Below are 18,577 nucleotides of genomic sequence, written 5' to 3' on the forward strand. Positions count from 1 at the left end.
ACATGATTCATAAATACACACACAGGATACACAAATGTGCACAAAATTTACAAATACACAAAATTTAAAAGCACAGAAGATTCACAAATGCATACAAAATTCAGAAATGCACACAAAATTCAGAAATACACACACAATTCAGAAATGCAAGCAACATTTACAAATGCACTCAAGATTCACAAATGCACAGAACAAGATTCAGAAATGTATTTCTGATGCACACACACATATATCTTGATTTACAAACTGCTTGCGGTCTGTGAACTTCACTGCATTTGTGTGTGAATTTTGAGACTCATCTGACTTGGCTCGACACACAGATGCATGGAATGATCAGCAACCAATCAGATGTCTCCCTTCTTTTAGCCAATCACAAGAACGCACTCCACATGGTTGTTTACTTATAAGCCAATCACATGAACTCGTTCACACAGCCTATTTATGAAATTGTATGGAAATACAGATGTTTAGATTACAATTCAGGTTTATTTTTTATTATTTTTTACAAAATATAAATTTAAAATGTCTCAATACATATAGCCCAGACTGTGACTGCAGAAAAAAAGTTAACCATGAATTCATAAATTTGCAATAGGCAATTATTTCATTTTATTGAAATATTTTAATGAAAGTAAAAAAAAAAAAAAAAAAAATACAGCTTTTTGAATATTTTAAGTATATCTAAATATTCTTTTGGATGCAATATAGAAGTCACTTTAATTATAATATTCGGTCCCTACATGAAGAGAGAGTCAGTGGTCCGCTGAGAGAGGAAAGTGACTCTCCGGCTGCGCAAAGTGAGTCGCTGCTGCGTGAGGAAAGGGAATCAATCGTTCGCTCAACTTCGTTGGGTGAGGAAAGTGTATGGCGTTATATTTTATTCAAAAGTTATGAGCGTGTAAGACATGCTCACGAGCACATTATGTTATTTCACACGCGCAAAAATGAACCTTTAGCTGGCAATTCAACAACCGAGAGGTGTACATGTAGCTGCGAGCGAGCGCCTGGCATACTCGCATAGGTTAACTCTGCTTGTGCAGTGGAATCCTGCTCGCGCGCAGCAGGCTTCAGCTCGCGGAGTCCTGTTTTGCTCCCGCGGTGGATTTCTGCTCGTTCAGCTGATTTCTGCTCGCTCGAGTCTACATGACTTTTGACAATTTGGGGGCAGAAACCAAGGAGGGCACTGACCCTCTTATGATTGGTCACTTTCACACAGGGACATCCTTGTACCTTGATTGACAGCTCTCATTACAGGAAGCACGGAGTTGGGTTAAGTTACCACCGAAGAAGAGTGGGAATGAATTAGAATGAGTTTTCTAATATACATTAAATGTCTCTGCACGTATAAAATGCTGCGCTGATCATAGTTAAATCAGTTACCATCGATGTATATATTTTCAAACGATGAAGCCTACGTTTTGTTAAGTAAGTTAACATTGACATTACATATTTTTGAGCAACAAGTAATGTAATTAGCTAGCCTATTCATTCTGTAGCTAACGCCTTAGCCAACACTTGTGATGCTGATCACCAGTCTTTAAAAACTGCATCTTAGACTACTAATGTTAGGCTAACTGAATCATAACATAATTGTTTTCACATGTAAAAGTACATGTGAAAACAATTATGTTATGATTTATTTAGGAAATATGTAACGTTAATGTTAACTTTCTTAACAAAACGTAGGCTTCATCGTTCGCTAATACACTCTAAAATGGCTGAGTTAAAATAACCCAATTGGCAACCCAGCGCTGGGTAAATATTAGACAGAACAGCATGATGGGTTATTGAGAAAACCCAAGATTGCAATTTTTACCCTTTGTGTGTTTGCATTTTTATGATTCTGGGTTATTCATGCTGGGTTATTCTCATAATTTCACTTTTGCTTAACAAAGCAATCATTAATAAATTATTATTAGATTAATAAATAATGAAGAATACAGGTTATTTAGACTGTTAAAAATAATTTTAATGGAATCTGACATTCACAAATTTGTACCAATGACAAACAACAAGCAATTTTCCCTTTTTTTTTGTTTCCAGCAAATCCAAAAAAAAAAAAAAAATACAGTTGCAATAAATAAGAAATTTATTTCTGAATGACCGGTGTCTAGCTGTTTAACTATTAAATTTTTACATGTTTAGCTATTTAAATACACAGTGAAATGACATTGACAATTAACATTTTTTACATTTAAATGTAAAATCATTTAAAGATGTCCTAAAATGTATATTATAAATTTATATCATGTCGTTACAAACCCGTAAGACCTTCGTTCATCTTCAGAACACAAGTTAAGATATTTTCGATGAATTTCGAGAGCTTTCAGACCAGGGTGAATAATTAATGACAATTTTCATTTTTGGGTGTACTATTGTCAAACACTTAAGATTTGAAGATGTGAAAGATCTACACCTGAGAGCAGTATACTCTGTTATAGAGCCTGTCTATGGAAGGACAATTTTCAAAAGGAATTGCAAATTATATTTTCAATTGCGTTTTCCACATGTGACACATTGTGACATAATCCAAACACAATTGCAATCTTGAACAAAAACACTGTTTCAAAAACACTAAACAAAAATTACTGTTTCCGTTTTCATGAACGCACAGGGACTGCCAAATTTCAAATGAAAAAGCAAAGTCCGTTTGCAGCTTTATTTTCCATGTATTATGACTAATAAGCCTGTCATATTAAACAAATTCTGCATCATAGCAGCTTTACAATATTAAATAGAAAAATAGTGTGTAATAATGCAAAGGGACAGCAGTAAACACTCAGTTTTCAGTTAAAGTCAGTGATATCGCTTGATATTAATTGTCTCCAACTAAGGAAAACCAAGGAACCGAAACTCCATCGGTGGCAGAATGGAGAAAAAAACCTTGGGAGAAACCAGGCTCAGTTGGGGTCAGCTCTCCTCTGACCAGACGAAACCAGTAGTTCAATTCCAGACTGCAGCAAAGTCAGATTGTGCAGAAGAATCATCTGTTTCCTGTGGTCTTGTCCTGGTGGTCCTCTGAGACAAGGTCTTTACAGGGGATCTGTATCTGGGGCTCTAGTTGTCCTGGTCTCCGCTGTGTTTCAGGGATGTAGAGGTCCTTTCTAGGTGCTGATCCACCATCTGGTCTGGATACGTACTGGATATGAGTTGGTCTACAGAAGCAGAATATGCTCTATTGGTTGGCTGAAAGGTGTGCTTTCAAACTGTCTAATCAATGGGATGCTCCAGTCATTATAAATCACAGTTTTATGTTAATATCCTGGCTTTATTAAACACACAGTCACTGGCACAGTGAGGGAGATCACACTGAATGCGCGCACGCAGACATTTCTATGACAAGTCACGCAGGTACTGGGTTACACGATCTGGAAAATGGGTATATGAAGTTTACACTCATAAATTATGTAATCTGAACATAAAGTTACATAAAGTGCAGCTTTATGTATGAAATAAAAATGTATGTGCATTTAAGTTAAGTGATGGTTAATTTTAGTTGATTATTACAGACAAACAGTTATGTAAAATGTATAATAAACATGAACTTACCGTTAGACGCCTCAATAAGACTGCACTCGAAGAGTTTTTCTCTCACAAGTGTATCCATGTGCTTTTCTGAAAGGAAAAAACAACATTTTGAATTATAGCTTGTATGTAAAAAGTCTTTATAAACCACAAAAGCATTAAATCATTACTAACTCACTAACTCGGCCTACGTCCACTGTGCGTGCGCGCACTTTGAAATGCCCTGAGACGTCGATTCTTTTCCAGGAATCACTTTGTTCGAGAATTACTGAACCGGTTTATTTGAACCCATGTCGATATGGACAACTGCAGGCGTTTACATTAGAGCAGATAGTCGTATTCACTTATTTGAATTCATTTGACTCTAAATTAAATTAGATTAAATAAGTTAAATTAGCTTTTCAGTGTCACAAACTAATTTTTCCTCTATTTTCACAGGTATTCGCATATTTCAGCCATCCGTCACTGTCTGAAACTTAATAAAACTGTATTAATCTGTCGTCTTAGATACCTTAGCACGATTATGTGAGTAACATTACGTAGGTTGCCCGTTTGAGGTAAACTGTTCATCATTTAACGTAAATAATGTTGGCCTATAGAAGTTTAACAGTAATGTTGCCGCAAAAAGAGTTATAATTCTGCCAATTTAAAATAATTATTAAAGAAAACATTAAATAAACTTACCTTAAAACCGTTGCTTTGACCCGTTGTTCTCCCAAAATGAAAGTTGGGGAGCGATCTTCAAGGCGCGTTAAATAATCCAGTGCTGGCCATAAATAACCCAGCGACGCAACCCAGCAGGTTTAACCCAACACGTGGTAAATTTGAAACAACCCAAAAGTGTTTAAAAATAAATAAAATAACCCAACAAAATGACCCAACCGTTTCTAGAGTGTATATTCATCGATGGTAACTGATTTAACTATGATCAGTGCAGCATTTTATACGTGCAGAGACATTTAATGTATATTAGAAAACTCATTCTAATTCATTCCCACTCTTCTTCGGTGGTAACTTAACCCAACTCCGTGCTTCCTGTAATGAGAGCTGTCAATCAAGGTACAAGGATGTCCCTGTGTGAAAGTGACCAATCATAAGAGGGTCAGTGCCCTACTTGGTTTCTGCCCCCAAATTGTCAAAAGTCATGTAGACTCCAGCGAGCAGAAATCAGCTGAGCGAGCAGAAGCTCTCTGCCCATGAGCAGGATTCCACTGCACAAGCAGAGTTAACCTATGCGAGTATGCCAGGCGCTCGCTCGCAGCTACATGTACACCTCTCGGTTGTTGAATTTGTGCGTGAGTACTTTTATCATGCCAGCTGAAGGTTCATTTTTGCGCGTGTGAAATAACATAATGTGCTCGTGAGCATGTCTTACACGCTCATAACTTTTGACTAAAATGTAACGGCATAAAAGTGAATCGTTCGCTGAGGAAAGTGAGTCACTCGCTGCGTGACTCGTGAGAGGAAAGTGAGTCGCTCGCTGCGTGACTCGTGAGAGGAAAGTGAGTCGTTCGCTGCGTGACTCGTGAGGAAAGTGAGTCGTTCGCTGCGTGAGGAAAGTGACTCTCCGGCTGCGGAAAGTGAGTCTCCTGCTGCGCAAAGTCGGTGTCCGGCTGCACAAAGTGAGTCGCCGGCTGCGTGAGGTAAGTGAGTCGTTCGCTAAGGAAAGTGAGTCGTTCGCTGCGTGAGGAAAGTGAATCGTTCGCTGAAGAAAGTGAGTCATTCGCTGATTGAGGAAAGTGAGTTGTTCGCTGAGGAAAGTGAGTCGTTCGCTGATTGGCTTATAAGTAAACAATCCCCACGTGGGGTGCATTCTTGTGATTGGCTCAAACAAGGGAGATATCTGATTGGTTGCAGATCATTCCCTGTTTAAAAAAAGGCATTTGTGTGTCGAGCCAAGTCAGAGGAGTCTCAAAATTCACACACAAATGCAGTGAAGTTCACAGACCGCAAGCAGTTTGTAAATCAAGATATATGTGTGTGCATCAGAAATACATTTCTGAAACTTGTCCTGTGCATTTGTGAATCTTGAGTGCATTTGTAAATGTTGTTTGCATTTCTGAATTGTGTGTGCATTTCTGAATTTCGTAAGCATTTGTGAATCTTCTGTGCTTTTTAAATTTTGTGTGTGCATTTGTGAATTTTGTGCGCATTTGTGTATCCTGTGTGTGTATTTATGAATTATGTGTGTGCATGTATGAATCCTATGTGTGCATATGTGAATGTAGTGTGTGCATTTATCTTTATTGATACTCTTTTGGCTCCATAATTTTCACTATAAAAAACCTTCTGCGGGATGTTAAAGGTTCATTTTAGAACCAAAGATGACAATTTTATATAGATTTTTCTTACGTTTATTCTTAAGAGTGTACTGATTAGAAATGACTAATGCAGTTATAACCTGTGCAAAATGTTTCCTGGTTTGAGTAACAGAGGTGATGTCCCCGTCTAGTGTTCTCACGAAGCTGTCAGCCATTTCAGAGGAACATTTACTGTCTCAGGATATGACACTTGGTGTATTTTTACAGCCATTCCACACTATAAAATGCCTAAAACCCAGTAATAGAAAGCCTTGCTCTGACTACTTAGACTACTTTTTTGTGTATGCCCTCAAAACTGGAATACTTTATTTAAAATGTATATTTAGGCTAAGACTTGAACCTCAGACACTCTGATCAAACTGCATTACGGACGATACACACACAGTTTACACTGTGAAAATGTTCTTTGATAATTTAAATGTTTTTTGCTTTCTTTAAAGTGTTATGACAAGTATAACTTGCAATGTTTTTATTCACATTAACTTTCAATATTAAATTCACATTAAATATAAACTCAGTCATATAAAAAATATCCTATGCCATGACATCCATGTTTATTAAGTAAACAGACAGGTTTTTATGTATAGTTAATAGATTTACATTTTTAGGTTACTTTGACCATAGTTCAATTTAGATCAACATAATCTAAAGGTGAGAATCAAGATATTTTATGATATAGTTAATGGCTTTGGGGACGTTTTGAACAAAAATAATAAAATAAATAAATCATATGCTGTTGTGGATGTGTGTTTGATGCTAATCAGTATATAGTTTAAAAATAAAAAAGAACTAGAGGAGAGAAACAAACAGGAAGTCAGAAAACACCACAGTTCATCACCACAGATGACAGAGCTAACAAGTAAATATATATATATATAGATATATTGTACATACATACACTGGAGGTCAACATTAGACACCAATCTACTAAGTACTTTCCTGAAATATTGTTAATCTTCATTGCTCAAAATTTGAAATAATATTGATTTGAGGGTATAGCACAGATCCACTAACATGTTTGAAAAAATATACAACCAAGGCATTTCATCAAAAACTTTTATTTTACTGAAAACACAGCGATCAAAATTAGAGAAGTTCAAAATTGGGTTAGGGTTATCACGAGGCTCAGCGTCTTACCAGATTTCGTAAATTAGTGTTACTCTACCTGGTTATTTCACTCGTGTTCGCGCGATTCAGTTATGCGAACTACATCTATACTAAACAGTCACTTTTGGACATCAACAAACGGTGTTCCAACATAGTTTTAGATCATTCTTTCGACTTCAGCGAACTCCCGCCGGAGCTACTGAGATCACCGCGGACAAGCGGATCACTCGTACCGACCGGAAGTTCTCGGCGTCGGCGTCGAGACCGTAAACAAAGACGGGGAAAGCGTGGAGGGCTGCGTGCTAAGCTAAGGCTAAACCCACATCGACCAGCTCTGCCCAGCATCTTCCTTGCCAATGTACGGTCTCTGATGAACAAGATGGACGAATTAAAGATCTGGACCCTCACACAGAAATGGCTTATGGACTGTAATGTTATGTTTTTCACTGAAACATGGCTCTGCAACGATGTCCCAAGCAGCGTGGTACATATGGATGGACGCTCTTTCTTCAGGGCTGATAGAGTAGCAGCAACCTCTGGTAAAAACAAAGGTGGTGGAGTATGCATTTATGTTAACAAATCATGGTGTAAAGACTCTGTCATTGTTGATACCTACTGCTCTGCTGATCTGGAGTTCCTGATTATCAAGTGCAGGCCATTCTATCTACCACGTGAGTTTACTTGCATTCTTGCTGCTGCAGTTTATGTACCTCCGGACGCTAATGCTAACGTGGCTATGAAAGAACTCTGTGCTGCTATTAGCAAATTACAAACCCTGCACCCGGATGAAGCCTTTATTGTTGCTGGGGACTTCAATCACTGCACTTTAAGATCTGTTCTCCCTTAATTTCATCAAAATGTCTCCTGCACTACAAGGGGACATAAAACACTGGACCACATTTATACTAATGTGACTGATGCCTACAGTCTGTGACTGATGCCTAAGTCACACCCCTCCCCCATCTCAATTCTTCAGACCCCCGGCGTATGTGGCAAGGCATACAATCTGTCACAGATTACAAACCACCTAACTCTGTGCCCCCCTCCAGCTCTGCCTCCCTCCCAGACGAGCTCAATCACTCAATTGTGCTTTTTTCGGCATCCCTCCTCCACCCCAACTCCTCACTTCTAATCTATTTATCCCAAATTGGGGATAGGGGGAGTTATTTGGGTTCGGGCTGTGCTCCGGGCCCGGACCGAACTCGTGACATTTGTCAGGTGTAGATTAGGACATCTGTAAGGAAGTTAGTGGTATAAGAGGCATTTTAACATAAAATATATAAACCCCTTGTGTCTAATTTATAAACTCTCTGTAGATTTAATCCTAAAATTGTACATAATGTACCAAAAAAAAAAAAAAAACAGATTGTGTGTACACAAAAAGTTTTCAGGTATATAAAACTGTCTCAGGTTACGTTTGTAACTATAGTTCCCTGAATAGGGAACGAGACACTGCGTCCTCTAGGGGGCGCTTTGGGGAACACCTTTTCGTGACCCGTGTCTGAGGCATACATTGAAAAAACACAAACTTGTTGGCCGGTGACAGCCTACGACGTTACGACTATAAATCAGCACCGGGAGAGCACGTCATTATGTTCTTCGTCTGAGGCTTGCGTCCGAGGCATGGCATGGAGCTAGAGGACGCAGTGTCTCGTTCCCTTCCATATGTACGTAATCTGAGACAGTTCCCTTTCGAGGGATCTTGGAACTGTGTCCTCTAGGGGGCGCTTTAGGGAACAGTATACCCACGCCCCCATGCTGAGGGGAATGCAGGGCCAGAATCATGGCGATCACTAAGTACCAACTCTACCATTTCCATGGTAGTTGCCCCTGGGACGTTTAGACGGCCCAAGATGAACGGGGCTTTTAACAACTCAAGAAAGGGCACGAAGCAACCGCGCAAAGCCCTCACCATATAGGACTTTAGAAAGAACGCAAAATACTAGCGTGCGAACTTACCACAGTGTGGATTTCAGAAAGTGTGCAAAGACTACACGTGCACACTTACCAGCATGTATTTTCAATATACAGTTCTAAGGAGGGGCTCTCGTGGCACTCCGATAGAGCAGCTCATAGATGGAATGTTACATCTCAAAACAGTATGATTGAGAGTCATCAACTCGATCTATGGAAACAATACTGGAGCGCTCTGGGGGAAAAATAGAGAAATCCGTCTCATACAAGAGGAGAACTCCGAGCTCAGAGTAGCGCACTCATAGGCGACCCTTTTTTGGAAAAAAGGGGAGCGCTCCTAAATTACCACGAGAATCGCCCAAATAGCCCCTCATGTTGAGGGAAGCAATGCTTGAGGTGTATGAACAAATACACACTGGCTGAATGGAGCCCAAGGAACCAAGGTCTAATCATCTCAAGAAAGGGAACGAATAGGAGCGTGTAACCCTTATCGTACAAGATTTCTGAAAGTTTGCAGAGTCTTGCGTGCAAACTTACCACTTGTGGATTTTTTGAAAGTGCGCAAAGTGTTCACGTGCACACTGACCACCATGTGGTTTTGAGAAAGTACACAAAGCTTGGCGTGTGTACTTAAAGGTTCCTTAACATTGCAGAGGTGCTGAATCTCGCGGGAGAGGCAAGCTCAATTTTACAAACCTCGAGTGATGGGAGCATCACCTGAGGCAGCATATACAAGAAGACTTCTCAAGGGGCGCCTCCTTTTAGTCTGGACCATCAGTCAGGTGGTTGCTATGGACATAGAACCATAAAAACATTATACACTGTGTGCAGAATTATTAGGCAAATTAATATTTTGACCACATCATCCTCTTTATGCATGTTGTCTTACTCCAAGCTGTATAGGCTCGAAAGCCTACTACCAATTAAGCATATTAGGTGATGTGCATCTCAGTAATGAGAAGGGGTGTGGTTTAATGACATCAACACCCTATATCAGGTGTGCATAATTATTAGGCAACTTCCTTTCCTTTGGCAAAATGGGTCAAAAGAAGGACTTGACAGGCTCCGAAAAATCTAAAATAGTGAGATATCTTGCAGAGGGATGCAGCACTCTTAAAATTGCCAAGCTTCTGAAGCGTGATCATCGAACAATCAATCATTTCATTCAAAATAGCCAACAGGGTCGCAAGAAGCGTGTGGAAAAACCAAGGCGCAAAATAACTGCCCGTGAACTGAGAAAAGTCAAGCGTACAGCTGCCAAGATGCCATTTGCCACCAGTTTTGCCATATTTCAGAGCTGCAACATCACTGGAGTGCCCAAAAGCACAAGGTGTGCAATACTCAGAGACATGGCCAAGGTGAGAAAGGCTGAAAAACGACCACCACTGAACAAGACACACATGCTGAAACGTCAAGACTGGGCAAAGAAATATCTCAAGACTGATTTTTCTAAGGTTTTATGGACTGATGAAATGAGAGTGAGTCTTGATGGGCCAGATGGATGGGCCCGTGGCTGGATCGGTAAAGGGCAGAGAGCTCCAGTCCGACTCAGACGCCGGCAAGGTGGAGGTGGAGTACTGGTTTGGGCTGCTATCATCAAAGATGAGCTTGTGGGGCCTTTTCGGGTTGAGGATGGAGTCAAGCTCAACTCCCAGTCCTACTGCCAGTTTCTGGAAGACACCTTCTTCAAGCAGTGGTACAGGAAGAAGTCTGCATCCTTCAAGAAAAACATGATTTTCATGCAGGACAATGCTCCATCACACGCGTCCAAGTACTCCACAGCGTGGCTGGCAAGAAAGGGTCTAAAAGAAGAAAAAACTAATGACTTGGCCTCCTTGTTCACCTGATCTGAACCCCATAGAGAACCTGTGGTCCATCATGAAATGTGAGATTTAAAAGGAGGGAAAACAGTACACCTCTCTGAACAGTGTCTGGGAGGCTGTGGTTGCTGCTGCACGCAATGTTGATGGTGAACAGATCAAAACACTGACAGAATCCATGGATGGCAGGCTTTTGAGTGTCCTTGCAAAGAAAGGTGGCTATATTGGTCACTGATTTGTTTTTGTTTTGTTTTTGAATGTCAGAAATGTATAATTGTGAATGTTGAGATGTTATATTGGTTTCACGGCTGAAAATAAATAATTGAAATGGGTATATATTTGTTTTTTGTTAAGTTGCCTAATAATTATGCACAGTAATAGTCACTTGCACACACAGATATCCTCCTAAAATAGCTACAACTAAAAACAACTAAAAACTACTTCCAAAAAAATTCAGCTTTGATATTAATGAGTTTTTGGAATCATTGAGAACATGGTTGTTGTTCAATAATAAAATTATTCCTCAAAAATACAACTTGCCTAATAATTCTGCACTCCCTGTAGGTCCAGCATAGAAAACTGTTATGCGAGAGGTTTCCACCTAACCTCGATCAGGTGGAGAGCTGGTGGTTACAGGGGAATTAGGAAGGGGAGGATAAAAGCAGAAGTTAAACCTCTGAACGCATATACACGTTATGAGGCTATTTTCTCCTGATAACCTCTTAGACTCCAGAGGGTTAAAAATCCCCAAAGGGAACAAGTAGATACCTCGGTATCCCTCCGATTCGGACAAGAACACTGCCTCGTCTAGATCATACCCCTTAGGTTCTGCTTACCTCCTCATGACCCACGATTCCTCTCACCCTTGCCCGCAGGTGGGGGAGGAGCGCGAGTTGTGACACTAGCCTTCTGTGCCCATCTTTTATCCTCAGATAGAGACAGGCCAGGACCCCTATGTTGTTTGGGCTCAGACCTGGACCTTCATGGAACGAAGGATCTGAAAGCAGCAGAGCGCGCCTTCGTCTCCCTGAACTTCTAAAATCGCCGTCTCAACGGAAATACCGAAAAGTTCAGAAGGCGAAACCTGAGCATCGAGCAGAAAGCATTTTCTTTCCTCCCGATGTCTGTTCATCTACAGATGTCTCTCTGCTGCCACCATGGCCGCCATAGTCCCAAGGCGGAGGCAGCCTGCTTGGTAGCACGGAGAGAGATCCGTGGTTTGGCGCAGCTCAGCTACCTGATTAGAAAAAGGACCCTGCTTCTATCCAGGTATCTTAGCAGATCAGTCTGATATGCTTGAAGCACCTGCATCATGTGTAATAAAGCCACAGCCTGACCTGCTACTGCGTATGCCTTGCCATTTAAGCAAGATTATTTTCTGAAGGGGCTTAGATGTCAAGGAGGGAGATTAAGAGAAGATGTTTCCCCTGCAGAAAGAAAAGAAATTCACAGATAAAAATGTATAAATTATTTATAAAATTTTTAGCTCTTTCTACAGGGGGCATTCCCTCCTAGCCGCTTTTGCGCATCACCTCGATGTCGGCAGATTACTTTCATGCCAAAACCGATGGATGCGAGAAGAAAACGGCATCTTTCATTTCTTTTTAATCTCTGTACAGAGATCATGCACACATGAAAGGCTCACCTGAGCTGGAGGGCTATGGTCAAAAGGTAATTTTCGCTCAATTACCTCCAACAGCTGTACATATGCAGGGCAGGAGAATTGAGAAGGCTCAGCCTCAGCTTCTTCACCATCCTCAAATATCTCCTGCGTTTCCTGGGTAAAAACCCAGCAAAGCACTAACCTCAGTATGAGAAAGTGTTAAAGATATAACATCGCCTCCCAAGGCTCTCTCTCGTCTGCCGCCCTTTTTTTTTTTTTTTTTTACGATCGAGAGCGGAGCTTTTTCCATTGAAAAAACGCTCACAATGCACGCAGATTGTGTATGGCGTTACATTTTAGTCAAAAGTCATGAGCGTGTAAGACATGCTCACGAGCACATTATGTTATTTCACATGCGCAAAAATGAACCTTCAGCTGGCATGATAAAAGTACTCGTGCACAAATTCAACAACCGAGATGTGTACATGTAGCTGCGAGCGAGCACCTGGCATACTCGCATAGGTTAACTCTGCTTGTGCAGTGGAATCCTGCTCGCGCGCAGAGAGCTTCTGCTCGCGCGCAGCGGGCTTCTGCTCGCGGAGTCCTGTTTTGCTCGCGCGGTGGATTTCTGCTCTTTCATCTGATTTCTGCTCGCTCGAGTCTACATGACTTTTGACAGTTTGGGGGCGGAAATCAGCGCGTATACGTGTTGTTTACGTGTTAAAAATCAGCGCGTATTTAACGTGTATTTCACGTGTTAAATACACGTGAAGTACGCGTTAAAAATCAGTTTGAACGGGTCAATGTCATTAGCCGCATTTCCACTGCGAGTCAGGGCTTAAAGCGGGCTGGGCGGGGCTCATAGCCCCGGGCCAGTAGCACCGAGGCCAGAATAGCGCAGGGTTTCCACAGAGGAGCTTGAAGCACCGCTGCACGTCACTAAAACACGCCCTTTACACGCCTCTCAGAACAACGTCATGGAACTTCATCATTTCACCATCAAAGAGAAGTTATCAGAAAACTAAGAAATAAGTCCCTGGAACATGTGCGATCACAAAACAAACATGATAAAAGCGGCCGTTTGTTTGCATGCTTTGTTATATATTCAAATTCAAAAGCATCGATGTTTTAACTATAGAATTGATTTAATTTATCAGGACTCAAAATTAATCACACATAAATACACTTATTTCTATTTTATTTATTTTTAACGCTTATGAAAATAGCCTGCTTATTCAGTCGAGTCTGTTTCTGTTTATTAGCCACAGTATAGCCGTCACATTTAGAATGAACGATAATATCTCTATTTTTATAAAAACTCCCGAACAAAAAACATTATTAGGCTATATTGTTTTATGATAGGCAACGTGAGAAAAACTCTCGAGACGAGGCTTGTGACAGATAATATAAGTTACTTAATAAATACACGACTGTGATAGAGAATAAGAAGCTGACGTCTGATTTCTTCAAGAGGTCATATTTTACCATGTTTACTATGGTAATGTGTTTAGCGTGCATATCTTTTTCATGGCTTATAAATATTTCTGCCTTGTATGGTGATTATAATCCACATTGGATCAAGTTATTTCAAACACTCGCTGCTGACTGAAAGAGAGTTTTGAGCTCGACTTATTTAAAAAAGTGTTTAATGCTGGTGTTAAAGCTGTTATCTTTCTGAAATGATCCGCAGTGCAGTCTCGCTATTTTTATAAAAGCTCCCGAACAAAAATCATTATTGTATTTTGATGATATGCAACGTGGAGCTAAACTCTTGAAACGAGACGACAGATAAAATGTTACTTAATAAATACACAATTGTGATAGAGAATAAGAAGCTGACGTCTGATTTCTCCAAGCGGTCATATTTAACATCTTTACTGTGTAACGTTAATGTTTAGCGTGCATAGTCTTTTACATCGCTTATAAATATTTCTGCCTTGTTTAGTGATTATAATCCACATCGGATCAAGTTATTTCAAACACTTGCTGCTAACTAAGAGTGAGTTTTGAGCTCAACTTATTTTAAAACGTCGTTAATGCTGCTGTTAAAGCTGTTATCTTTCTGAAATGATCCGCGCTGACGCTCTCTAGACACGGAGAAACTCCGCCTTTGTTCATAACCCCTCCTCTAGACCCAGCCGGCCCGCTTTGGCCCAAGGTTTTCGTCGGGCCAAAAAACCTGGCCGTTGGCCCCGAGGAAGCCCCGGCGAGGCACGATCAAGCCCCGGAAGTGACAGTGGAAACGCGACTGGCCCTGGCACGCACTAGCACGCCCGGTCCTAGCTCGATAGTGGAAACACGGCTATTGGCTGCTGAGGACTTGGGTCAAACCACTTCTGTGAGCTTAGAGGGGTGTACCATTAACAGACAGGCAACCATCATTTAACATGCTATAGATCAGCTTATTCAGCCTTATTATTTTGTATTTTTTTTTGTATAGACTATAGAAGTAATATAATTTAATTGCAGTTTTATGAAATATTTATTTTTTAATAAATATTAACATTTTGTGGTGATAGTATAATGTTTATAAAAGTTACAGTATTTTGTAATGAAACAGGACTTTTTGTTTAGCTTTTGACTCGCCAAAATATACTATTTAAATACTGTTGCTTTCTGAGTGCCATACACAAAAATACCAACTCATAACTCCACGAATATAGCAAGGAGAGTCAAAAGTTATGGTCTGAATCTACTGTGACGATCCAAGGGGCTGTAGTATTTTTTGCCCAGCAGTTGTCATGGGGTAACACTTTTTGTGTTTTTAGGTTAAGTGCTGTGATGCAGGTGTGGAAAATGTATTGTGATTAACCATGCTGCCTATAAGATGCTGGCTTTCTTACCCTTTGGAGGGAAGGAGATTGGGGCTTGGTCTCTGCTGGTCTTGCTGTTTGGTGGTCAGACGGACTTTCTCACGCTCTCCAGTCCAAGGCTTGATGTTGTGTTTTTGTATCTTTAGATTTTTTTTTTATGTTTCACCTCAATGTGGTTATGGCTGTTTTCTGATTAAAACACATATTTGTGCAAATTTGATTATGTTGTATGGACTCTCTATTCATGTTGCTACTCCTTGATCCAAGGGGTTGTAACACTACGTTCTGTGAAAATGTTTAATAGAGCTCTCCAACTGATTCATGGGTTTAGGTATTATTTACATATAAAGATCGTAATGGATTGTTTTGATTTTGGACTCATTTCAATCTTGAGAATCGGCTGTAAATAATGATATGCCATTTTTCACAATCAGAGCATGTTTCATGAAGTTATAAAGGTAAAACCATGAGAATATTGTAGCATGTGTGCATTTGGAGTTTTTTTCTTGTTTTGTTATAATTCGATGACGGATATCTTCAAATCTAAATGACAGATTATTGTATAATTGGGCTCATTTTAATCGAGAGAATTTAAAATTTTCCAATATTATTAGAATAACTAAATTACTAGTAACTACTTACTGCTCAACTCTGACTTTCAATAAATAAAAATATATATTTGCACATTCTCCTGCTGAGAAATAACTGACAAAAATTTAAGAAAAAATATAGTGTTCAAGATAAATTATTTATATCCATCTTATTTGATATTCAATATCTCCGGACATACATACGTTTAGTTAAAGTATCGGTTTCAAATGTTTTGTGATAGTATAAGACTTAAGTTAGCATCGAGCATTACCATTTGTGTGGGGGAAATAGTTACAATGGAGGTAAGCAATCAATTCAGGTTTAAGATACAAACCATTGAAATCAATATCTGTCTTTAGAAAACAATCATCTTAGGAATCAACAGCTTTTATTGTGCTTACATTTACAGCTATCGCCAAGCAGGTGGCACTTATTGAAACCTCTTTTTTTGTTCAGCAATTCTGCATTTTTTGTTCAGCGATGCACTCATCAGACAATCAGTAATTAGGTACACAGGTGATGTTATAAGACATAAGCATTTAAGACTTTCAGGATTAGAATGAAAACTTGTACTAGGGTCAGGACAACAGAAGTATTCTACTGCTACCACCGTCAACCCCAACACATCAATATTACTAATCATATTTTTCAAACTGCTGAATTAAAATCAATAAAAAATAGAAATCATTTGAAAGCTTAGAATCTGAGCATTACAATGCATATATCATGTTGATCAACTCCAAAATAGTGCTGAGAAAAAAAATAATAATCATCATTTTGCCATGTACTCTAATATTTATAAAAATAGCACACAACTCGGATACACATGTGCCATATGTCATCTGAAAGGTCTCATGAAGTAGAATAAAACAACCGGGCTCTAGGCTTATTTTTTTCACTTGTTACACTAGTGCGCCTAACTATTTTTCCTACAAGTCCACTTTTTTTTAAATCTCTGTCCATGTAAACAATATTGACTTGTAGCCTAAAAGATTAACTAACAATCTGGTCAACATAATGTATTTGAAGCACATTTCTACAAGAAAGGTAACTTACTGAAAATGTTTTGGTGCTTAAAGTGTTTCACTGAGGTGAAATTTAAACCTAAAACATCTCAAGATATATGAAATAAAAAGAAAATCTAAATTAAGGTTTAAGGGCTTCAAACTGAACATATCATGGCTCAATGTCTTATGGACTATCCTCCACTGCAGTCACATGCCCCTCAGATGGACAATTCCTGTAGTTTGGCCTTATTGATCTTTGGCCTTTGCTAATCCAGCTGGCCACACTCTCTCTAGCATCAAAATCTTCCAGACTTGGCCCTCTACACTGATTCTTATCAGATCTTCCACTGTGTCTGAACAAAAAGGGACAAATCAGACAAACCTGTCTGATTTGAACAGGTGAACAGTCCCTAAACAGCTTACACTTATTGTATCAGCTATTAAAATAGTTCAGTTTTATATGTAATAGCAAAGTGATTATATTTTGTTAATATAATATATTTTATTAAGTTAGAAAAGCATTTGGAGCATTTTATGTTTGTTAAATATAAGTTTTAGTTTTATTTTAAGTAACGATCAAGCTGCCAGTGGCAGACAGTGAGCCTATGTTTGATCAATTTAGCCTTCTCAAATCATCACGACTTGCCTAAAATAAAATCTATAGATATAAAACTGTTGAAGCATATGACAGTGTTTGTTAGACCCAGATAAATGTAAGCCATCCAATCATTTGTGAGGAGATGCTTCAGGACAGGGAGACGGCAGCATGATAACTTGCAATTTTTTCCTTGGATATGCCATCATTTTTGCTCATAAAAGGTAAAAGTAATACATTATTCGTAACTGTTCTCGAGGGGTTCCCCTTGAATGGCTCGTTGCACCGGTGCGACCTCAGAGTTTTTTTTTTTTAGTCGCACCATTGAGAAATTGTTTGAGGCTTTGAATAAACTAGAGCGAGTTTTGTACAAGAAGTCAACCCCAGACCCATACAGGGAGTGCAGAATTATTAGGCAAGTTGTATTTTTGAGGAATAATTTTTGAACAACAACCATGTTCTCAATGATTCCAAAAACTCAATGTCAAAGCTGAATATTTTTGGAAGTAGTTTTTAGTTGTAGCTATTTTAGGAGGATATCTGTGTGTGCAGGTGACTATTACGGTGCATAATTATTAGGCAACGGAACAAAAACAGATATATACCCATTTCAATTATTTATTTTCAGCAGTGAAACCAATATAACATCTCAACATTCACAAATATACATTTCTGACATTCAAAAACAAAAACAAATCAGTGACCAATATAGCCACCTTTCTTTGCAAGGACACTCAAAAGCCTGCCATCCATGGATTCTGTCAGTGTTTTGATCTGTTCACCATCAACATTGCGTGCAGCAGCAACCACAGCCTCCCAGACACTGTTCAGAGAGGTGTACTGTTTTCCCTCCTTTTAAATCTCACATTTCATGATGGACCACAGGTTCTCTATGGGGTTCAGATCAGGTGAACAAGGAGGCCAAGTCATTAGTTTTTCTTCTTTTAGACCCTTTCTTGCCAGCCACGCTGTGGAGTACTTGGACGCGTGTGATGGAGCATTGTCCTGCATGAAAATCATGTTTTTCTTGAAGGATGCAGACTTCTTCCTGTACCACTGCTTGAAGAAGGTGTCTTCCAGAAACTGGCAGTAGGACTGGGAGTTGAGCTTGACTCCATCCTCAACCCGAAAAGGCCCCACAAGCTCATCTTTGATGATAGCAGCCCAAACCAGTACTCCACCTCCACCTTGCCGGCGTCTGAGTCGGACTGGAGCTCTCTGCCCTTTACCGATCCAGCCACGGGCCCATCCATCTGGCCCATCAAGACTCACTCTCATTTC

The sequence above is a fragment of the Carassius auratus genome, chromosome 27 (genome assembly GCF_003368295.1).
Source record: "Carassius auratus strain Wakin chromosome 27, ASM336829v1, whole genome shotgun sequence".
Classification (NCBI taxonomy): Eukaryota; Metazoa; Chordata; class Actinopteri; order Cypriniformes; family Cyprinidae; genus Carassius; species Carassius auratus.